At 40.2% G+C, this 24,507-nt stretch overlaps 1 protein-coding gene across 5 annotated transcripts in view; it reads left to right on the forward strand.

The window, feature by feature from the left end:
* RARB (retinoic acid receptor beta) overlaps window positions 1-24,507 on the forward strand; it is an 824,831-nt gene that overhangs the window by 135,285 nt on the left and 665,039 nt on the right. For all 5 annotated transcript variants that reach the window (XM_058553917.1, XM_058553915.1, XM_058553911.1 and 2 more), the window contains exon 2: window positions 15,082-15,160. The gene's annotated coding sequence lies outside the window, so the exon portion shown is untranslated. The remainder of the gene's footprint in view (window positions 1-15,081; window positions 15,161-24,507) is intronic.

The raw sequence follows: 24,507 nt of genomic DNA on the forward strand, positions 1-24,507 counted from the left end.
GTTGATTCATTGTGCTATCGGTTGGTTGTTCATTCCTTTTCACCATTCACCTGTTGTGTTGGTGATGTTTGGGGGGATACACACATGCTCAAGTATTCTCCCAGCACCTGTACCTTGGGGCAGATCAATGCATGCTCACTTCCGCACACGTCAATGGAACATCCCTCAGCATAGGGCCTGGCACAAGTAGAGCCTCAATAAATGTTTATTGAGTGAAATAAAACAGCCAACAGTCAGACAAGCAGACTCTCCCATCTGTTCTGCAGACGCACAGCAGCCCTAGAAGGGCCTGGAGAGAGATGAATGTGCTTGAGGTCTTTGCCAGGAGGCATTACCATGCCCAGCGGGAAGGAGGGGTTCGCTCACTGCTGTTCTTGCCAGGAGATCTGCTGAGGTTCCAAAAGCCTGTCAGATGTGTGCAGCCAGAACAAAGGACAGGAGCTTCCTTTCTTCTTTCTTTTCTCTGCCTGGCAAGGCTGGTGCCCCAGTGCTTTGGGAGCAGTTTGCTTTTGGTGATACTCTTTCTTGCTCATTAGGGACAAAGCAGTAGGTACAATGGCAGTGCCCCAGGGTCATATTTTCCCACATCTGTGACTAACTGGCCTATCTCTCAAAATTTCTCTATTGGATTCATATTTCGAAGTTGCTGGTACACAGGCTGGCATAGGGTATGGTTTCAGTAGGGGGAACCTGGGGATCTGCTATTTCCCAGGGAAAGGTGGAATGGCTGGAGAGAGCTTGCTGCCTTAGGCACTGTGAGAACAGGAAACTGCAGGCTCTTGAAGGTTTGGGAAATGAATTGTACTGCAGTATCTTGGGTAAATCAAAGATGGCACTTTCCTAGTTTGTAAAATTGTGATAAATATATTTATATCAAGTTTTATCAACCTATACCCAGAGTATGTATCAGTGAAGTTCACACCAAGATCCCAGGACTCTTGAGATCTGGAACCTGCCTCCCCAGTGAGTTAGCACTCTAACACTTTCCTTTCTCCCTGCTCCCCAGGCCAGTCCTAGCAAAACTGTCAAGTCAGCAGACTTCTTTTTGGAGCCATCCTACATCACTTTCTGACTCTGCTTTAGTCTGAGAAATCTGGTGAACTCAGAATGACCAATGTCTTCCTCTTCAGCAAACTCCTCCTCCATTCTTGCTTCAAAATCTCTCTTCCTGTTCTTCTGTCCAACAATCAAAACTCTCATTTATCCAGCATGGTTGATCCCACATGGGAGTTAGGAAGAAAACAATCAGATTAACACACATATGAGAGTAAAATCCCCCCTAAATAAGGATATTTTTTGCATTCTAACCTAGATAGAATCTTTGTTCATGGGAATTTGCAACAATCTGAGTGACATTTAAAGTAGAGTCCAGCAGATTTTTGAGTAAAGGGGACATTGATCAGTATACTAGTTTGGCTGATGCCAGCTGTAGTAACGGAGAAATCTCCGCATTTCAGTGCCTTAATAAAATTAAATTTTATGTAATATGTAGATAACAGTATAATGATGGTATAACTGGACTGAGGAGGAACAGTAGGTGAGAAGGATTGCTCCATGCAGTCACTCAGGGACCCAGGATGACAGACTCTGCCATCTTCCATGCATGGTTTCCTAGGTTGCCCTAGGTGTTGGCATCCAGTTTGCAGATGGGGCACGAGAGAGAGGATTACGCATGGGAGGTATTTATGGAGCGGAACTGGAGGAGGTATGCATGACTTCTGCTCACTTTCCATTGTCAGAAACTGCATCACCTGGCCATGCTTAACTGCAGAGGAGGCTGGGAAATGCAACCTAGCTGGGTGCCAGATACGGCGATCATCCATTCATCATCCCTGCTGAACATGTAGGAACTGCCCTGTTCCTTTTTTCTCTTCCTCCTGCAACTCCTCAGAGAGGTTTGACAGTCCCTTCCCCTCTTGAGAGTCAATTCTCTGCAGCAGAAAGCTCCCCTCCACCCACCTGAAAAACAGGAATAGAATCTTGGCATGCCGCATTTTCACGGTTGCCAACCGTTAATCCAGACTCGATTTCCTGTATTTCACAAGGATGTTGTGAGAATTAATGAATTATTTTTGGTGATTATCATCCCTTTGATCATTGTTTTCGTTCTGTGCTTTTACAGTTTACGCGGTGCAGGCACAGACACACACAATCCCTCGATGAGAGGCAGAATGCTTTTTATGATCCTACCTACCTACCACAGGAGGAAGCTGAGATGCACACAGTTTAAAAGACATATTCTGTCTAGTGGACTAAGATCCCTCCTGCATGCAACACTCTTTCCATTATTACAATTGTTAAGAAGCTAGACTTTTATGGAAAGAAAGGATAAGACAAAAATGAAGGCTTAATGTCTTCTTAGTGTGCTGGCTCTGGAACCTGCCTCCTGGGTGACTTCGGACAAGTTAGTTGGCCACTCTGTCTCAGATTCCCTAATCTGTAAAATGAGACTAATCGCAGTAGTTACCTCCTGGGTTGGTTGTGTGGAGTAAATAAGATAACGGACATTACGTGTTTAAGACAATATCTGAGCATAACATGTGCTTCGTAAATATTAGCTATTACTATTTTTTTTTAAATTCCAGGAGAATTGGTATCTAGTTCAGGGAATCAAAAGAAGCAATTACAGGGTGTATGGCCTTAAGTTGTTGGCAAAAGTGAAGTGGAGATAGAAAACGTGACAGCAGCATAACCTGTTGGCAGAAGGGAATATGCTGCTTTTTTAGGAAGTTAAACGGGTAGGAACCAAACCTTCCTATGAGCCACAGCCGGTAAATGCTGCCCCTCATTTGGAGGGTGCAGGAACTGTTGCAAAGGGTGGGCATTCTGAGGTCTGGCTGCGATCACTGGCTGTGTCCAGAAGTGTTTAGTGAGCTGTGGTGGCTTCCCCTGTGTGGCTGCTTCCCTGGAGAGAGCAGACCTTGTGCTCCTTGAGCCGGTGCAAATGCTCCTTCACTGTCAGCGATAGATAGTAAATTGTTTTATCCATTCTGACCTATGAATCTGTGTAGCTGTGATGTGATGAACTTTCTTCTTCTATGATTAAAATTTAAAAAAAATAAAGCAAGAGAAGGGCAGAGAATACAGATAGGCTCAGAGAGGTTAATCAGTTGTTTTTATACGCAGGATGCAGATTTAACAACCTCTGAACGGTGCTTCTATCTGCTCCACAGACTCTACTATGCAAGCAGGTCACTAGGGGCTCTTGGTAAATATGGATCCGGACTGGGCAGCTCTGCAGTGTGGCCTGGGAGTCTGCATTTCTAACAAGCTCCTATGTGATTTGGATGATGCTGGTCTGGGACCACACTTTGAGTAGCACAATACTACATTGCTTCATTGTTGGGGTTTTGTTTTGGTTTGTTTTTTGGAGAACAGGGCATGGAATAAAGGCAGCCATTTGCTGACCCCTCTCCCCGGAATGGAGAAGCTGCGATCTTTTAGACCAGTCGTTCACTAAGTGTGATCCCAGCAAGTTAGCGTATGCATCACCCGGAAACGTGTTAGGAATGCAAAATGTTGGGAGCCTCCCAGACCTCCTCAATCAGATAGTTGGAGGGGGGTACCCAGCAGACTGTTTATAAGCCCTGCAGCTCATTCTGATGCTGCTCAAGTTTGAGAACCATTGCGCTAGAGCAACTGACCCTGGCTTTGAAAGATCTGCTGTGGTGTAACCAATCCTATGGAATGGCTCTAGGCCCCTGGAGCGTGTCTCCTGGTCTCTTTCTGCTCAGTTTCCAACTGGATTCCTTGGGCTGTTATGTCCTGGAGTAAAAGAATTGGGTGTGGTGGAAGATTGTTCTTCAAAGTCTTAGCTTTTCATATGAATCTTTCTGCCCTTATTTCGCTTTCCTTATGGGGGGACCACACAAAACCAAGTGTGCCTCCAAAATAAAGGCTGGGAAATTGTTTCAGAGTGCAATGATTCCTAAGTGGCTGGGAGTCTCACGTCTTCCTGTTGAGAACTTCCTTTGGTTGGGGCATTGGGATAAATAGGGTGACCAACTGTCCAGATTTGCATGAGACTGAAAGTTTTCTCACAACACAGAACTTTCAGTACTTACACCAGGCCCTGGACGGTTGGTCACCCTAATTGCAGGCCATTGCTGTTCCAGCTTTAAAGTATGAGTCACCTGGAAATCTTGTTAAAATGCAAACTCTGATTCAGTACTTCTGGGTTGGAGCTGGAGAGTCTGCATTTCCAACAAGCCCCCAGGTGACATCCGGCTGCTGGTCTGTGGACCACACTTTGAGTAGCAAGACAGGAGGTCACCCTTGGGATACAGAGCTGGCCTATGTGCAGATAGATCAGGGTGGCCCCTAGCCGTTTACGCCACAGATGGACTCCTGAGCCCTGACAAATTCAGAGAGAATTTTAGGGCCCTTCCAGGCTTTAAGTTTGTGGGTTTTGCCTTCAAAAATAGTATCAATAAATCTCTACCTTTCCAGGCTGTAGGTCTTTAATCCATCAAACCCAAACACTCTTTTTTAAAAATTGTTCTTCACAGGGACAGGTGACTGCTATTGACCCATGAATAGAGCATTCTCATGGTTATTGATTTCTCAGTTCATATTTGAGTACTACTTAATACTTTTCCTTGTTTGGGCTGAGCATCTGCAAATGACCTGGGACGGTGTATCTGTCATTTTTGGTCTTGTCTCTGCCTCACAAATGGTACATTTGTTGTTTTTGGTTTACAGCTGTGTTCAACCACAGGGTCCTTTGCTGTTTGTAGTGCTTCTGCTTTTCTGCATAATGAGTTTTGCTTTATTCATATCCCCCTTTACTAATTGCAACACAGCAGCACATTCTATATCCCATCTGTTTCCATGATTGATTGTCTTTTACTTCAGGGTGTGCTAGCGAGTTACTTAAAAAAATATCAGGTTTCAGTGTGACCTTTAAGATCATCATAAATTGTGTTTGTATTTAGGTGTACCGGTCTATGCCTTATGACCACCCAAAGCACAAGCAATAATTTATTTGATGTTGAGTATGTGATTTCTCCTTACTCCCCACTCTGGACAGGTAGCAGTGAGCTTTGTTGCCTTGTGACATCTACTTCGTTCTGCTTATATCCCCCCTAAGCAGTCTTCCTGGCTACATGCCTTATCTGCTCATGGACGAGGTAAGAGTGGCTGTGCCTGTGGCAGAGCTTAATAGTGGCTCTCAAGAAGCTGCCAGTCATAGGAGTTTCTGACAGTGCATTAAGTTGTTTTGATGTATAGTTAATTCTCATTATTCATGGTAGTTATGGTCTATAAAGTCACCTGGAACTGTGAATTAGTGAATACTGAACAATTGCCCCTAAGGGAAATACAGGGTTAGATTCCTGGTCTTCTGGTCAAAACATTTTCATCAATTGATCAATGCATAACCTTGTTTTATGATTGTTTCTGTTTAAAGATGCCTTATTTAATATATATTGTTGATTCATTAACATTGAACTCATGGCCAACAGCACTATAACTCAGCCTGAACGAAGCTTATCTAACACACGTATCTTCTCTGTAAGGCACATCGAGCCTTCTTGCATTTGGGACCACTAGACAGCACATTAGCACTATGCTTGCGAGTCATTTTAAACAGTGAAAGCAGCAAAAAGGACAAAAAATGTGAAAATCATGGCATTAAAAAGACCATGAAAAGGACATCTGTTTATGGAATGAGGGCACAAGAAGGCAGAGTATTGCCTTGTTCGACCTCAGCTTGTGTGCGCGTAGGGCAACTCAAATTTTTCATGACTTTGCACACATTCACAAATGAACTTGAAGTACCACAAGTATTGATTTGGGGGTTACAAATAAATTTGAGTGAGTAGGCAAATTCACAAATAGGGACTCCACGAATAGTGAAGACTGACTGTACATTGTTAAATAACCATCCTCTTGATATCTGGCTCTCCTTACTCTATGCAAGGACAAGAATTCATCGACTCTACTCTCACCTAGTGAGGTGAAGGCATTTACCTTCAGCCATTGAACAACTGCTGGAACCATGCTGGTAGAGGTCTGCCTTTTATATAAATGAAGATACTTCATCACCTGGGCCACACCTTCTCAAATACCAGTATCCAGAGTTCTCATTTTATGAACAAACATAGCAGCAGGCTTTTCTTGGGTATGATGTACAAGGCACTGAGGCCAGTGCACGGATCTCTGTGTTTCAAGGAGCTTGCAACTCCGTGAACAAGGAGGCTCAAATATAACATGGTAAACATTAAATGCTTAATGGATGGTACAGACAAACAGTGATAGAGAATTTCAAAGCCACCAAGGATTGGCTAGTTTTCGTCTCCCTTTAGACTGCAAGTTCCACATCTGTCCTTTTACCAGGGTGCCCCAGTGTCCATAGTGGGGGCTCAAAAAGTATTTATTGAATTAACATGAAAGTATTTGAGCTGATGTCTTAAGGCCTTACTTAAATCAGATTTTCAAACTCTGCTTGATAAATTTCCATGGAATATTTATCCAGAGGAATTACACTTCACAAACCAATTGATTATGTCCGAGACTTATAGACTTTAGCTTTGGCGTACTCCCCCTTCCCCAACATTTTATTATGAAAAATTTCAAATATACAGAAAGGTTAAAAGAATTTTACAGTGAATTTCCATATATCCACCATCCGTATTCTACAATTAACATTTTATTATCCTTGCTTTATCACATACCTGTCTGTCTATCCCTTTACCCATTCATCAATCGATCTAATTTTTTTGATGCATTTCAAAGTAAGTTGAAGACATCAGTACATTTCTCCCTCGATGCCTCAGCACTCATAACATTAGCTAGACTTCTGTTTTTGACACGGATTTTAAATTTATTTGGGTAACAATTTCTTTATATTTGAAATTATACGGTTGAAAGATATCTATTACCTCTTCAGGTGAAATTTTTGTGGGTGTGTGAGTTCTTAATGCCTGACTTAGTTTAGAGGGAATTAGAGTGTGGGACTAGTTATGAATAACCCCTAGGTTTTGAACCTTGGACTGGGAAAGTTTTATTGGAGCACAGCCACACTAGTTCATTTGTGTAGTTTCTAAGCGTGCTTTCACGCTGCCACAGTAGATTTGAGTAATTATGAGAGACACCATATGGCCTATGAAGCCCAAAATGTTTACTCTCTGGACATTTATAGAATAAATTTGCTGATCCCTGCTGTAAAGAAATAAGTTATTATGCAGACTGGAAGAAATCTGGAAATTAGAAGAATGATAACTCAAAAAAATCTGGCCGAGTTGGCAGAGGAGAAGGAGACAACCTATGTTCTGGAGAATTCAGATGTAAGTGTACCTCTCAATAAGATTCCTCTCTCTAGGTATGTTCTTTTCCTGTTTTTTGTTTAATTGAAAAGGGAAAAAACAATAGCGATTCAAGGAATATCAGTCAGCTTATGCTAAAGTATGCTATAACAGATGGACCCAAATCTCACTGTGGCTTTCAACAGCGAATCTACTTGCCCTTCATAGGTCACCTTTGGTTCTGCTCATGTTGTCTTCTCTCTGGACTCAAGTTGACAGAGCCTTCTCCATCTGGACCATTGCCAGTTTTGTGATAGTGGGGAGAGAGAAAGCAAGGCATCAACTGACTCTTAAAGCTTCTGCTTGGAAATGACACATATCACTCTTGTTTACATTTCATTGGCCAAAGCAAGTCATATAGGCAAACCTGGGTTGAACAGGATGGTGCTGTTTAATACTCCTACAGAGAGAGGAAGCAGATAAATGTGAACAATAGTGCGCTCTTTCTCACAGGGCTAACAAGGTCAAGAGATTTTTGTTATTGTTTAAAAGAGAGTGGCTTTAGTATGTTTAAACGGAGGCAGAGGGAAGAAATCTATGCAGAGAAGGAAGTGCTTTCTGAACGATAAATGTCTCCTGCTGTTATTCCTGGTAGGGGCAGATTTTCAGCTGGGTAATATGAGGTTCTGGGTCTGTGGGTTAGACCTGGGAGTTTATGCTACCTAAAGTTAACCATCTAGCACATAGGAATCATCTGGGGAGACTGTTAAAATGCAGATTCTGATCTGTAAGTTAGGGATGAGGCTTGGAATTCTGCATTTCTGACAAATTCCCAGGGGATGCTGATGCTGCTTGTCTGTGGACCGTACTTTGAATAGCAACGATCTATATCACCAGATATTGTAAAACAAAACAGGGAAACAAGTATTCATTAGCAAGCCATCTGGGTCAAACAGGTCAAATAATGAATCCAAAGGGAATAAAGGTATTTGTTCTGAAATGTTGAGCATTTCTAGTCAGTGTTCAAAGCATCTCTAAGTCAGAGAAGAACAAGGCTTTGAAAGAGTAGGATGACCTTTATTTTTTTTATTGATGTCTTAATAGTTTATAACATTGTGAAATTTTGGTTGTACGTTATTGTTTGTCAATCACCATATACATGTCTTCCTTCACCCCTTGTGCCCACCCCCCAGCCCCTTGCCCCCAGTGACCACTATACAATTTTCTCTGTCCATGTGTTGGTTTATATTCCACATGTGAGTGAAATCATACTGTGTTTGTCTTTCTCTCTCTGGCTTATTTCACTTAACTTAATACTCTCCAGACCCATCCATGTTGTTGCAAATGGGACGATTTTGTCTTTTTTTATGGCTGAGTAGTATTCCATTGTATATATACACCACATCTTCTTGATCTAATCATAGGATGGCCTTTTGAATGACAATGAACAGACCAGATGGAATCACGATTGGTGGTAGCAGAGTGGGTAGATCAAGAGGTGTGGCCAGAGAAGAGTTAAATTAAAAATTTTGATCTAGAGCATTTCCATCCAGTGACTTTGGCCACCACCATTCTGCCAACAGCCTATTAGCAATGGAACATGAGCCAGATGAAACATCAGCACTCTTCAGCCAAGACAGGACTTCAGAAACTGGCAATAAATGTTTTTTGAGTACTCAAACATGAACAGCAGTTGTCAGAATTCACATCTTTAGATAGTAGCAAATGATTCAGTACAGTGAATAAAAACCATTCAGCAATTTCATTGCTATGAGGTATGTTTCATTTGAGTTTTGATTGTCATAAATATCTTGCTAGTTAAAACCTGGATCAAAACTACAACTATGACATTTGACATTTGAAGAGAACATTTCAAGGTGAAATTATTCTCTAGAACTTCAGGACAGTTTCTTCAAAGGAAAATCTGTAGTTATTAGAAAGGGTTGAATTTATTGTTTGTTGATACCTCTTTTTAATCACACTGATAAAAGTGTCTTGGCCATGATTAGTAAAATGAAGTCCATGCTTATATATCAAACATGTCTTGACTTCTACATGAATAACTCTCATATTTAAGTTTTGTGTCACTCACATTTGCCCTTGAATTGAGATTCTGGCACCTCCTTACTGGGATTCCATGGGCAAATGTCTAACATTTATGAACCTTCTTTTTTTTGTCAACTTTGGAGGATATCTCATTGTTAATGATGGGTCAACAGTAATATATTTAAAGAACATTACACAGAGTAGGCCCTCAAGAAATGTTAGGTTTATTTTTATATTTGTGGTACAAATTTGAAATCACTCTTATTTCAACATTTAGAGTGAACCATGTATGGCTATAATAAAAACAGATAGGCAATAACAAATGTTGGAGAGGATGTGGAGAAACTGGAACCCTCATATGTTCCTGGTGAGATTGTAATATGGTGCAGCTACTCTGGAAAACAGTTTGGAATTTTCTTAAAATGTTGAACATAGACATACCGTGTGACCCAGAAGTTCTACTTCTAGGAATCTACCCAAGGGAAATGAAAATATGTCCACATAAGGGCTTTTACACAAATGTTCATAGCAACATTATTCATAATAGCCAAAACAAAACAAGTGTCCATCAACTGGTGACTGGATAAACAAATTGTAATATATCTATATGGTGCATACTGTTTGGCACTACAAAGGAATGAAGTACTGATATATGCTACAGCATGGCTGAACCTCAAAAAGAATATGCTACGTGAAAGAAGCCAGACAGAAAGACCACATATTGTATGGTTCCATTTATATGGAATTCCCATAAAAGGCAAATCTATTGAGACAGCAAGTAGATTAGGAGTTGACTGGGGCTGGTAGTGGGTAACTGCCAATGGGCTCGAGCTTTCTCTTTGGGATGATGGAAATGGTCTAAAATTAGAGAGTGGTGACAGCTGCACAACTCTGTAAATTTACCAAAAATCATTGCATTGTACACTTAAACAGGTGAATTCCATAATATGTAAATTATAACACAATAATGCTGTTTTTTTTTAAAAAAGAGTGAACTGTTCATTTTTTAAGATTTTGATTATTTCTATGTAGATTTTCATTGTTGTAAGAGGAAGGCAATCAGTGAAATAGTTTTTCACTTTCTGCAGTGTGTTGGAGTCTCCAAGCTATCATGGATGCTTCAGCTTTCTCAATTCAGTAGGAAAAGCTTTGGTTTTTCAGGACAGCAAACTTAACTCTGAAACTGATAGCCTGCAGGCACCGGCTGAGGATACTAACATCTGAAAACAATAGAAAGTCCAGTCAGTAAATGCAAATCAACAACACTGGCTGATGATTCCACATGAGTAAAAAGAGCTTTGTAAGATGGAATGCCTTCACTTTAGCCATTAAACTTCTCATTCACCAGTTCTTCATTAAACGCCTGTCTTAAACAGGGCAATTGAATCTAAGATATCAGACATATTTGAATTACGGAGACCAACTGTTTCATTGTTGGCCTTGGGCATCGGATAAAAGGAACTGAACTTACTATTCCCCCAGAAAATGATGTAAGGAGAAGTCATTGGCAGCACCTGAAGATACCATCTTCGATAGAACAGCTGCCCTAGGTGTGGTTATGGAAGCACAAGTACATTCAAGAAGTCACACCAAGTCCCATTGTGTTAAAATGCTAGGGACCTCACTCAAGCAACAGATTTAAGAACTAAGTGTACGTGTGTTCATGTGTGTGTGTGTATGTGTGTGTGTGTGAATTCTCTGGTCTTACTTTTTGAAAATGGGAATTGCTTGACAGGTGGTTATAGGACCATGTAGTTCCATCATAAATAAAAAGAAAACGCAGGGACTTGCATTTGACAGTTTATTTTGAAGGGATCTCACTGTGGAGATGTAATCTGAGCATCTCCCCAGGCAGACAGTTGGGCACATCTGGGCTAATGCATGAACTCTCATCAGACTTCTTTGGTTGGTAGTAAATGAGCTGAAGGGTCAACAGAAATAGAAAGGGTCTCAAAGTTGCTGCCAAAATAACAACAACTCTTGTTTCTCAGCGTGTAATACAAGGATCAATGGTAATACAAGGTGTAATACAAGGATCAGAATCACCTTGTGGGGGGCAGGAAGGGTGGGTCTATTATTAAAAAATTATAAACTTGAGTAACTCTACTATGCCACACTTTGTTGCTGGGGAAATAGCAGTGAGTAAAAGAGACCAAAATCCCTGCTTCATGGAGCATTTGTTCTACTAAATTGTTCTCCAAGTGTAGGCCTTGGACCAACAGCATCTCCTTTATTCGGGTACTTAGTAGAAATGTAAATTTTCTAGGCCCTACACTGGGCCTACCTGACTAAATTGGAAACTTTGGAGGCTGTCTTCCAACAATACAAATTTTAACAAGCCCTCTAGGTGTTGGTGCATGCAAGTGTTTGAGAAGCATTCTTCCAGGGCAGAGTTTCTTAGCCTCAGCACTATTGACATTTTGGGCTGGATAATTCTTTGTTGTGGAGGTTGTCCTGTGCAGTGTAGGATCTTTAGCACATGAGATGCCAAGTAGCTCTCTACCCCAGTTTTGACAATAAAAAATGTCTCCAGATACTGTGAACTGTTCCCTCTGGAGCAAAATCATCCCAGATGAGAACCAGTGCCTTAGGGCAAGGCTGTTCCAAATGGCCTGCTGATGAGCACCATTAGCATCACTTCAGTCAAATCTCTGGGAGTGGGAATGAGAAATCGGTGTTTTAAAAAGTCCTTCTTGTGGTGCTGATGCTGCTAAGGTTTGAGAACCACTGTCCTAGTGGAAGAGACAGGCAAGAAACATATGTAGACACACTTGTAAATCACTCAGCTACACATATTTGTAAGATGGAGTGTCTTCATTCTATCCATTAAACATCACATTTCAGAAAGATAGGGAAGACAAGGAAGGAGGACAGGGCGTTCTGGTGAGAAGAAGGTTGTAATTTTAAATAATATGGTCATGGAGGATCTTTTTGAGAAGGTGATACTTGATCAAAGAATGAAGGAAGGGAAGGAGTGAGTAAAGAGATAATGGGGAATAATGCTTCAGGCATAGAGAAGGGAAAAAGCAAAGGTCCTGGGGCAGGTATGTGTCTAGTAGGTTCAGAGGACAATAAGTAGCCCAGAGTGACAGAGAGGAGGGGGTCTCGGATGAAAGTAGTTAGAAAAGAGTTGAGAGAAATAATGAATGAATGAATGAATGAATGAACCAACTTACCTGTTTGTGGACTTGACTTCTGCACATACTAGCTTTGTGTCTTTGGGTATATTCTGTGGTCTTTTTGAACCTCACTTTCTCTTCTGTAAAGCATGATTAATACCTGTCCCCTATAGGTCTGCTCAGAGAAATAACATGCTCAAATAATGATAAACTTTTGAGAGGGAATAGTATAATTTATGATTCTGAACTTCTAGTGCTTAGCATGTTACCTTGATCTTAGTACATGATCAATAAATATTATATACATCGTGAAAAAAACAAAACGAAATCCAGAAAAATTTAGACCTACCTTATCAGAATCTCTGTGATGGATGGAGACTGGTAATCTGCACTTATAACAGGATCCCCCAAGTGATTCTTGAATATGTACAATATTTTGAGAATCTTTATCCTTCTCACATATTTGTATCCTTGTACCCATTTAATTATTTGAAATGCCCTACTAGTGGAATTTTCCAGGTGTGAAAATTAACACATGAGGTTCCAAGGCCTTCTCAGGAAAGACCAGGTTTTAGACCTGCCATGGCATGCTCAGGGGATTATACTGAGGGGCTTTTAACTTCGTGGTAAGGCTTCCTGGGTTGAACATTTGGATTACTTGGGGGAACTAATTCCTTTTTGGTTTATTCAAGCCAATCAATAATATTAAGAAATAGAAACACTTCTCGATCCACTGTGTGATGAAAGTAACTCTGAGGAGATAAGGTATGTCCACAATGATGTCCTTGAGGTTGGTTAAAATCATCTAAGGTGAAAGATTCCTTGTTGTTGTTGTTTTTGCTTTGCACTCAACTCACTTCTCCGTGATGAGTTACCTGTCTATGTCATTATGCTTTAATAACTTAATATGATAACCTTGAACTTCGATAGCATTGTCCCTCCTAAATGCTTGGTGTTTGAGGCCAGTTTCAATCCTTAAAAATAAACCATTCTTCGGCATGTTACTCTCTGGTTATCTTGCTCAACCCTATTTGCCTTAGGGAACCTCAGAGATTAAATCTCACCAAGTCTTGAAGCCACAATGATTTGAACTGCTAGGTTTTTCTGCCTTAATTTCCCCTCTGTGAGTTCAAGAGGTCAGACATAGTCTGAGGCAACACTTAAGGAGTCTGTATCTCGAGAAAGCAATTGGATTAGCTGGTTTGAATCTCTTTTCTTTTTTTCCCCACATTGAAATGATGGGGTGGGGGAGTGTCAAGATGAGTTTTAAATTGATTTATTTGGTGGAGAAAATGCATCAAAGCTGAAGAGAAAATGCCTTCTCATTATTTAGTTGCTGAGCTACACCTGATAGTTCATGGTGACACCTAAGAGTGGAACTGAATGCACCTAGAGTTTTTGTTCATTTGATTCACTTATACATTATAAGTATTATAAATTAATTACACTAGTTAAAGATATATACAAGCAACTTAAGGAAGTTAAAAAATCAAGGGTGTTGCAGTTTATCTTATCATAAATGGACTATCATTACTTTTAATAATTTCTCACTGCAGACCCATACGACCTTTAGAGAGCACACCTCACATTTCACAGATTGGAGAATTGAGGATTAAAGGTATTTTGGTCTGTTCCAAAGCTTTTAAGAACTTTTACCTTCTAGGATTAGGCACAACATGGTCACCAAACTTTTTCCCCATTGCTTGTCCACCAAGAAGTGTTCTGAATTAAAGTTGCTCCTAGGATTGTCAGAAAAAATACAGGATGCCCAGTTAAATTTGAATTTCAGATAATCAACAAATACATTTTTAGTATACTTATATTCCATGCACTATTTGGGATATACTTATATTTGGGACATAATTATGCTAAAATATATTTGTATATCTGAAATTTATCTGAAATTCAAATTTAATTGGGTGTTCTGTATTTTTATTTGTTAAATCTGGGAACCCTAGTTGCTTCTCTTTGGACTGATGCTATTGGACTTCAGCAACATCCAGTTGCGATCATTAAACCTCAATCTAAGAGAATCTCGGAGACAAATTAACTTCCCTACCGGATAGAAATTAAGAAAATGGAATTATATTCTCTGAAAAGACAATTTAGAACCTAAGACTTTATTTTTTTGAGGAAAAGCTAGGATTAGAAGCTATTGTCATATTTCCTTAAGATTGCTGAAGCAGTAATGAGAGGTATTTCTCAGTAGACTGTAGAACTTATTATATCATGTAAGAAATCAGGACAATCACAACATGTCTCCTTTTTTTCTTTTAAATATTCATGGGTCTGGATTATAGCGGAACTTCTATCCAACCAACTTCCGATTTGCTATTGGGTCAAAGTTCTGTCCTAGTGGTAGATGCACTGTTATAATTAACATTTGTCAGCAGTGTGAGTTCTTTTGCATAGCACAGAGGTCTGCACTCCATCATTTAGTTTCCTTCCTTTCGATGGTCACAGCTTCAGTGGAGATGTTCCGGGTTGGTTTAAGATTTAGTGAAGGAGCTTGGTGGTTCCTCCTCATTGCAAGAAGAGTAAACATGTCTCATCACGGAAAGGAGAAATTGTGAAGAAGCAAGCAAAGACTCTGAACAATCAGATTTACTTTAATTATTTTTTTCTGCATTGTGTTGCTTATCACTGCTAAATGATAATAATTTCTATTGCAGAATCCTGCATTTCACCATAAAGAGACTGTCGCCCATCCTTCTCATCTAGAGAATTGTTCTCAGGATCTACAGACAGTAGGTATGTTCAGATTTACATCTTTTAAGCTCCTTAATACTCTTATTAGAAGCTATCTTGAGCAATTCCCTTTGTAATCGGCCCTATCTGGGTTTTGGAATATTTATTCTCATTAATCAGTTTGATCTATGACAATAGTTTCTTGCCAGGAAGAGCTCAAAGAAAAGAATTGATGTTGCTGTCCTGCTTTATATCGAAGTCATCCCCTGAAACAAGGTGGTTCCGGGTGTTTGACAGGCTTGGATCTATTTAAGTTGGGGAAGTGAGTTGCTACTGCTAAAGTGAGGACGGACATGGGGAGTGGAATTTTGTCTTAGAGCAGTGTAATAAAATACAAATTGAATTTTTTTCCTACTCTCATGTAGTTATAAAAACATTAGAAAGACTTCAGGTGCTCTGTTATTGTACTCACTTGCAAGTGAAATAGAATGTTCCAAAGCATCTCTCTCACTTTAGAGGATTTTGGTCTCAAACAACTGTGTTCTGGCAATTCTAAACGGGATTTCTAAATCTTTCTGGTTTTACATGTCCTACAAAATCCTAAATTCAACTGATATCAGTATGCTTTGCTAAATCATTAAGGTTTCCCAGGGTGAAATATGCAAAGATAAAATCTGAAACATGTGCTTTATATACTCTATGTTGGTGGTGGAGATTCGAAAATTTGGATCAGATGTTTGCAAACTTCTTCTGTAAAGGACCGGATAGTAAATATTTTGGGCTTTGTGGGCCGTACAATTTGTCCACAACTCCTCAATTCTGCCAGTGTAAAAGTAAAGTAGCCCTAGACAATATGTAAATCAATGAGTATGGCATGTTCCAATAAAACTTTATGGACACTGAAATCTGAAGTCTATTTTCACATGTCATGAAGTATTATTTTTCTTTTATTTTCCCAGCTCAAAGTCTGGGAATAAAAAGAAAAAACAAGTAGAGTTCTGGATTTGGCCTGCAGGTTGTGATTTGCTGGCCCTTGCTTAAGATCAATAACACAAGGCAAGTTCACCTGTGACTCTCTACTTAGTTTGCATGCATGAACATTGCAAACACCTTATATTACAGTCATCTTGTAGTAACGGTTTCCCAAAGAAAACTGGGCCAACTTAGGGGAGTCGGTGCCTCACAGGTCAGACAACATATCTTGAGCTGTGCGTTTTGGTAGAAGGAGGGAGTGTCAAATATTGAGGATACCTGCATCATCTTGGGTGTTGATTGTGTGATCTAGGAACAAACCTGTTGCATCTGGGCCATTACACCTTCCCAGCCAATGGCCTTTCACCTGCTTCCACGCTCTCTTAGCCTTCTTTTGGCTCTTTAGTTAGCAGGACTTGAGGGAGTTATAAGGTTGGCAGCTGCTCTTCAACAAGTCATATGGCAGAAAGTTTCTTTATATTCCATTTTTCTTGCTTTTCTGTGATTTAAGAGTTTCATTTCAAACACTTCGCACAGGTTGTGTGAACATAGATATGCCTCAATGTAAGCAAACCCAAGTAGAAGAAAGGAACAAACCCATGTACCTGCCATCCCTTATTGTCTACACATACCTAAATAAATACCCAAATAAGTTGGGGCATGGTAATTGAAGAAAAAATTCTTTACAATAGAAATATTTGCAAGCAGTCCTTAAATAATGTCCTCTTAAAATCATTGTAAACTTTCTCTAAATAATATACTCCCTAAATATGTTGAAAAGAAGACTAAAAATTAAAAGCATAGCTTCCTTGTCTTAGCTAATAATGTGGTGGCTGACGTTAAATGACTTAACTTCGCTTCTTTGTACTGAGTTTAGTACAATGAGGAACTTAAGCTATGTGAACTCAAATGGCTTCCTGTGTATACTTGACTTAGAAAGATAAGATAGTGTAGTATGCAGTGTAGTGAGGTAGATAAGCCTTTAGCATCACCACGTGAAAGAACATGATTTTCTTACCACAGTGTTATGGACAGAATGAAGTCCCAACCCCTCAGTACCTCAAAATGTGACCATATTTGGAGATGGGGCTTTTAAAGAGGCAATCAAGGTTACACGAAGTCTTATGGGTGGGCCCTAATCCAGGTTACTGTATTTGGAGATAGGGGCTTCAAAGAGGTGACTTAGTTAAATGAAACCAATAGGATGGGGCCCTAATTCAATAAGATTGGTGTCCTTAAAAGAAGAGAAAGAGACACTAGCGATGCTCTAGCACAGGGAAAAGACTATGTGAGGACACAGCGCGAAGGAAGCTATCTGCGAGCCAAGGAGAAAGGCCTCAGGAGAAACCAAAACTGTCAACACCTTCATGATCTAACCACTAGAACCCTGAGAATTAAATCTCTTTGAGTCACCCGGTCTGTGGTATTTTGTTGTGACAGGCTTAGCAAACTAATACACATGGTATTATAAGGGATGTGGGTAAAGGACAGCATCCCTGAACTGACCTCATGGAGCAGAGGTAATAGTGTGAGCGTTGTTCCCTCCCTACTCCTTGCTCCACTTACTCGCAGTCAGGAGGGTTTGGTGTGGCTGGATTTGAAAGCAGAGGTGATTGGATTGTGTGGGCCTTACTGCCATCCTTTGGAGAAAATGCTCAGTGTTCTGGATATCAATAAAAGATAGTCATATTCTGTTGTGAGTGTATTTTTCATCAGTCTTGGCGAGAAATCATAGAGTTATATTTATTTTTCACACTTGGCAAATACTTATCTCATGCCCTTATTGGTAAAGAGAAGCAGTTCCCAAATGTTTTAGTCTAAGGGCTCTTTTATACTCTTAAAAGTCATTGAGGACCTCAAAGATCTTTTGTATGTGGGTTATAGCTATTGATATTTACCATATTAGAAATTAAAACTGAGAAATTTGCTTATTACTTTATTTAAAACAATAAACCTATTAACATGTTAATATAAATAACATTTTTTATGAAAAATAATTTCCCAAGGCAAAAAGGTTAGTGAGAAGCATAGCATTTTCCCACATTTTGTAAGTCTCTCTAACGGCTGGCTTAATATTAATAGAAGGTAGCTGGATTTACATCTCTGCTTCTGCATTCATGCTGCTGTGATATCACATGCCATCATAGGCTCTGGAAAACTGCAGTGTACACATACCTGAGCATGCGAGTGAAAAAGGCAAGTGACATCTCAGTATTATTATGAGATGAATTGTGACTATATGGATGTCTTGCACGGCCCCGCCAGGACTTGCTAGATTAGTTTGAGACTCTCTGATATAGCAGTGCACCAAGAAAAAGGTATTTGTGGTTCCTTCGTAGAACCTGATCACTTGTCCTGTTGACCAGGCACAAACTTCTCAGTGTGATTGCCTTTTTGAAATTGTGGCCTAAAGGTGGTTGTCAACTGAACACTTTAAAAAATGTAAGCAAACATTGCAAAATTAGCACCATTACCTATCTATGAAATATGCTGCTCTTTACAACTTGCAAAGGTATGGCTGAAAATAAGAGAAAGGAAAAGATCTCTTGCTGGTGACCCACATTGCCCATAAGGTTTGGGGGTTTTTGTGGGGTGTGTGTGTGTTTTGTTTGTTTTTGTTTTGTTTTTTGCACTCTGGTTATAGATTGGTGTTTATTTGTAGGATTCGACTCCATTAGTCATCGGGTGTTGACTGCTGCTAAAGACTGAAATGACTGAACAGTATAAGGCAGAGAATTATAGTTGTATGGATCTTCATCTTTCAACTGAGAAGATGAAGGTCCAAAGAGGTTAGATGCATTACCCAGCTAGGAAGTCCTGTACTTGAAGTAGAAATGAGAACTCCTTTTTACATTACACTGTGCTGTACCTGTGTTACCTGCCCTTGGCAGCTTAGAGTCTCAAACAATATAATTGTGAACTAAATCATAGAATAGTGACTCCAGGTGGTCATTCAGCTATACAGAGACTCATGAAGGCTGGAGTCAGCTGAGAAAAATTCTGGGACTTTAGTGGAATTGGGGCTAACTTTGAAGTGCAGGGAGGGATTGGACAGAATAATCGTAGTGGAAGGAAGAACTTAGGAAAAGGCCCAGAGGCAGAGTGGCCAGAGAGGAGAAGAGTCTCATGAACATGGAGGGGCCATGATGAGGAATAAGACAGGAGGCTCATTAATGGTGTGATGGCCTCCACACCCTCTCTGAATCAGAGTCTCCATTTGTGAGACATCTCATCTAACTGGGGCTGCAGATGAATGACTTGTAAACGGAGCCATACGAACAGAGCTTTACAAGGGTTCCACCCCAGATTTTGATCATTTAACTTCATGGATGAACCAACCGAGCTAACCAGCCACAGATGTTTTGTTTATAACGGAGGAATTCATGTGAGCTTGGTGACGACATTTGCCTGTCTATAAAATGCTGATGGTTAAACAGTGATAGTGTGTGAAGCACTTGGAATGTCTATCTTGAGAGGCAATTCTTAAGTGTAATGGTTTAATGGTCATTTAGCATGATGGGCCTTCAGAGTGTAATATCGTTTGCCTGCCAGTTAAAATGAACACTTCTCCATGGGAAGTCAAAGATCATGTCAGCGGAACTTGGGTTAGGTGAAGGAGAGCATCAAGAAGTGAATGCCAAAGTAGAGAATAGGGAATAAAATCTCTTGTATGCCTAGCTTGTTCATAAATTCAGTGTAATTAGAGAACACTACTAAGTCCCACTAATTGGAGGGAAATATACTCTGAATTGGTGAAAAGTTTGACTTATTTTTAACAAACCACTGCTTTATTATCTTCTTCACTATTCTCATATCCCCAACCTAAAACCTTTCTAATCTTATTTGATAGCCTGCCTTCCTACTTTGTTGATAAAATCAAAGTTATCAAAAATAAAAAAGCTGAACTTCTTGCCCACGCTGAAATTTCTGTATCTCTGCTCTTCCTCGTGGCATGTGGGGAAGGGGCGTGCTTCCTCATGTTGAAGTCCCCTGCCCTAGGCTCTTGGTGCCACCTTTTCCCAATTCCTCAGGGACCTCAATCCTTCAAGTTACCCCCCTTTTTCCTATTCTCTTCGATCTGTCTCTGCTCAGGGGTTTTTTGCCCTCACTTAGAAAGGTAGAAAAGTTCCATCAACTTCTGCTCCCCTCTCCTCCTTTAACTGCCGTCATTTTGAATGTCTTCGTTTCACTCCACACTTAACTGAGTACACACAGGGTCACCAGTGACATCCTGGCTGCAGGCGTGATGGTCACTACTCAATGTTTATAATACTGCAGGGGCTAGATCTGATCATAGCCACGTTCTCTCTTCTAATGTCAGGCACGCCATCCTTCTTGGAGTTTTCTCTTCCTTTACAGTCCAGTATTGACGGTCCTCTGGATTCCATCCATGGACATCTTCCTTGCTCATGCGCTGTGTGCATCATGGGCAGTGTCGTTTGCACCCACCTTTTTAATAAGCATCTTACCCTGGCTTTTAAATCTGCACTTTCAGCCCTGCTGTTTTCTTTAAGCTCCAGAACCAGATATTAAACTGAAAATTGACCATAACTACCTCAAACTCACCATCTCAAAGCCAGACTTAGTTTACCCTTCAACCTCGTTCCTTCTTTATTACTAGTCTCAACTGCTGGCATCCACATCCTAGAGCAGGAGTCACAAACTATGGCCAGTTGGTAAACCCAGCCTGCATGTGTTTTTGCAAATGATGATTGATTGGAATACAGCCATGCCCTCTTCTAATGTGTCTTAAAAAGGACTGAGCATGTTGCCTACAAAACCTAAAATATTTACTATCTGACCTTTTCCAGAATGAGTTTGCCAACTTCTGTCCCAGAGCAGCAAAATCATTTGAGGGGCTTGTGAAAACACGTTGCTGGGTACTACCTCCAGACTTTTTGATTCAGGGACCTGAGAATTTGCATTTCTTTTTTATTTATTTATTTATTTTTCCCCCAAAGCCCCGGTAGATAGTTGTATGTCATAGTTGCACATCCTTCTAGTTGCTGTATGTGGGACGCGGCCTCAGCATGGCCGGAGAAGCGGTGCATCGGTGCACGCCTGGGATCCGAACCTGGGCCGCCGGCAGCAGAGCGCGCGCACTTAACCGCTAAGCCACGGGGCCGGCCCGAGAATTTGCATTTCTAACAAGTTCCCAGGCAATGCTGGTCCAGGACCCACCCTTTGAACAGACTCTAAGAACAGTGTTCTCAATCACATTGTCGTTCACTTCTTTCTCCTAAATACGTATTAAATCTCTTTCATCTCCATCAAATCTATTCAAAATGAAAAGATTTTTCAGAAATATACATCTATCTATAACATGACAAGTTCTCAGGCTTACCCTTACCTACAGGTATGTTTCATCAATTTGAGTAAGTTATGGATCCCAATACAAGGAAGAAGATGGGGACCACAATAGCACCAGTGTGACCTACTTTTATTTTGCACCAAGCGCTTTATATCACTAACTCATTGAATTTCCACAGTGACCCAATGTGGTAGGAATTTTGTTGTCCCCATTTCCAGATGAGCAAACTGAGTTTCCATGACAATGTCACACAGCAGGAAGGTAGTGGAATCAGAATTTTAACTCAAGTAGTCTGGCTCCAGAGCCCATGCTATAGTGAGTCTCTCTTACCCTCCCCCGACTCTGCCCTGTGTTGATTCTATTTTTGTTATATATTATCTTAATATGTACAATTGTAAACCTAGATATATTCTCCTGTGCTAATAGTTCCTGTACAACTATAAAACTAAACTAAATTGAATACAAAGACACCGTTGCAAAAAAACTAAAGTTAACATTAAATTGATGTGACACATGATGCTGAATGTTTTACTGAATATTACATTGTCTTTTGTAACATGAACTAGTATTGGTTTGCCATAGTGAGGTTCTTGTGAGTTCCACCTAACTGTAGCCTGAGGCAAGTTATATCTTTTATTACACTTCTTTCTCAAACTCCTGTGAAACTTTCATTTTTAAACCATAATACAGCGATGTTTGGCGTGAATGTGCATGCAAATATTTAGTTGACCTCTTTTCCCTGTTAAACTGTTTCTAGATAGTATAACTTGCAACCAACACAATTAAAAGAAAAACCTTGCATCCCACAGGGATTCTGGATGTTCAGGTGGTTAGCAGACCCCAACCTGAGGAACACTGTCCCCCAGGGTGAAGTCTAACTCCTGTGCTGATGTTCAAGGCCCTTCACACCAGATCCCTACCCACCTCTCCTCTTCATCTCCTACCACTCTCTCATACTTTACATTTCATCAATACTAAACGGCCTGTAAGTCCAGGGACTCAATGAGCTGTTTCATTTCTTCAGGCCCTTGTGTGAACTTTTCCTCTGAATGCTCTCTCTTCCAGTCCTCAAGTCCACCCCTCAAATCCACGCTGCTCTCAATTCCTACTCATCCTTTAAAATCCTGCTTTAGTACAGACACCTCAAAAAACATCAAACTGACCGTGTATAGGGAAACAAGCTGATGACTCACTGTGATGCCAGGCAAGGCCTTTGTGAGCAGCCTCCTCTCATGCACCGTGGTTGAAGATGAATTCCACAGTGTCACATAGTGTGGTTTAAGAAATAGGCTTCATGGGGAAAGGAAAACTTACAAACCCAGAATCAGCAAGAGAAGGGTGAGGTGTGGATCTCCCAACCTCCCCTCACCCACCATCATGTGCTGCTGGGTCACAGTTACCTGCTGGCCTCACAGTATGGATTTATGTTCCAAATGCAGAATATTCTTCCCCTATTACCCTTCCTTTTCCAGGGAAAGCTTCAGAGAGCAACCTTCTCAGTGGAGAATAATCAGGCAAGCTTGGCACCAGGCAGACTGGATTTTAGAGTAGCAACTATTCGTAGAGTTGTCTTGGAAATCCAGCTGCCCAGCACCTGGGTACCATAAAGCCCAGGGAAATTTGCTTATCCCTCCAGTGGGGAGAAGGGAGCATGATGAGATTAAGTCTATTGGTCCCACTGGAAGCCGACTTTGGGTGCAGTTCCTTTCCTGGCAAAAGGCGAGCTGGCCCAACATCCAGACAACTCAGAATTTGACCTCAGCGTCGTTTTCAGATATGCTTGCTCACTCCTCTACCCTCTAAGTGTTCAGGTCCTGCCAGGTCTTTAGTGGTTCATTAAGCTGAAAAATCAACTTTGAAAATTCTCTTAAGAAAAATAGCAAGGGAATAAGTAGAGGCTTGGGAAATTTCCATTGACTGCCATTGAGATCAAGTGGACTATCAGGCCAATTTCTATGTCAAGTGTCAAATAAGGATTCCGCATTGAGATAAAAGTACTCACTATGAGATTACAGGTACCCACTGAAGTGATCAGTGTTGAGACAATTCATCCCCACTGAGGAAACTGCAATTCAATATCTCTAGATGGGTTGCAGAGAAAATGGGGCTTGATATCTGTGTTGTAAAAACTATCAAATTACAATTTTGCTGGGCCTGTTAGCACTCACAATTCAATCTTTTCAGTGCTGATTCAATAAACCAGTATAAAATGCATGTGTTACATGTGGGTGTTATCATCTTTTAAAATATATCCTGATGATATTGTCTGGATGTGGAAAATCTAGGTTTTTGAGATCAAAATAATTCATTTAGTACACAACAAGAATAGAAGACACTTCAGAAACACATCTATAAAAAATAATGCCAAACTTAGTGTTTAATCCATTTATGAGGCTGATAAGGCTTTTAAAAAGTAAATCATTGTCAAAATACTTCATATGTTAACCCCATTTGTGGCTACTTTCCATTTCTATTTCTGTGAAGCAAGAAATCAACATTTTTCATATCTCCCTTTTGTCCAAGAAACTCTGAATAACTCTTAATAAGGTATAGTCCCTTATTCACGTATATATACATGGTTTTAAATGTCTTACATTGAATGTACAATTAAAATCACTAATTGCAATTGGTTGCATATGTAAGATTTTTCACGATTTGATGTATTAATCTGATCAACTTTATCATTTGTGTGCAATGTTTTGATATATTGGAAAAAGATCTTATAGGAGAGTACATGTTTAGAGTTTAGAACATATGACTATTGCGGAAATATGAAACTTACTTAAACCAACTGAAATCATGCTTCATGATCCTTAGAAAATTTAGTTGAACATTTTTCATTTGATTAAATAATAATAACATGCTCAATGTTAAAAATTTGGGAGAGGAAGGATGACTGCCTGAAGCACAGATGAAACTGTTGTGTATGAGACTGTAATGGTGGATGTATGTCATTATGCATTTGTCAAAACCCATAAAGTGCGCAACATGCAGAGTGAACCTTACTGTAAACTGTAGACTGTAATTCATAATAATGTATCAATATTGGTTAATTGTAACAAATGTACCACACTAATGCAAGATATTAATAACAGGGGAAACCACGTGCCAGAGGAGGGGGGTGCAG

Source organism: Diceros bicornis, chromosome 2, assembly GCF_020826845.1.
Source record: "Diceros bicornis minor isolate mBicDic1 chromosome 2, mDicBic1.mat.cur, whole genome shotgun sequence".
In the NCBI taxonomy this organism is placed as follows: domain Eukaryota; kingdom Metazoa; phylum Chordata; class Mammalia; order Perissodactyla; family Rhinocerotidae; genus Diceros; species Diceros bicornis.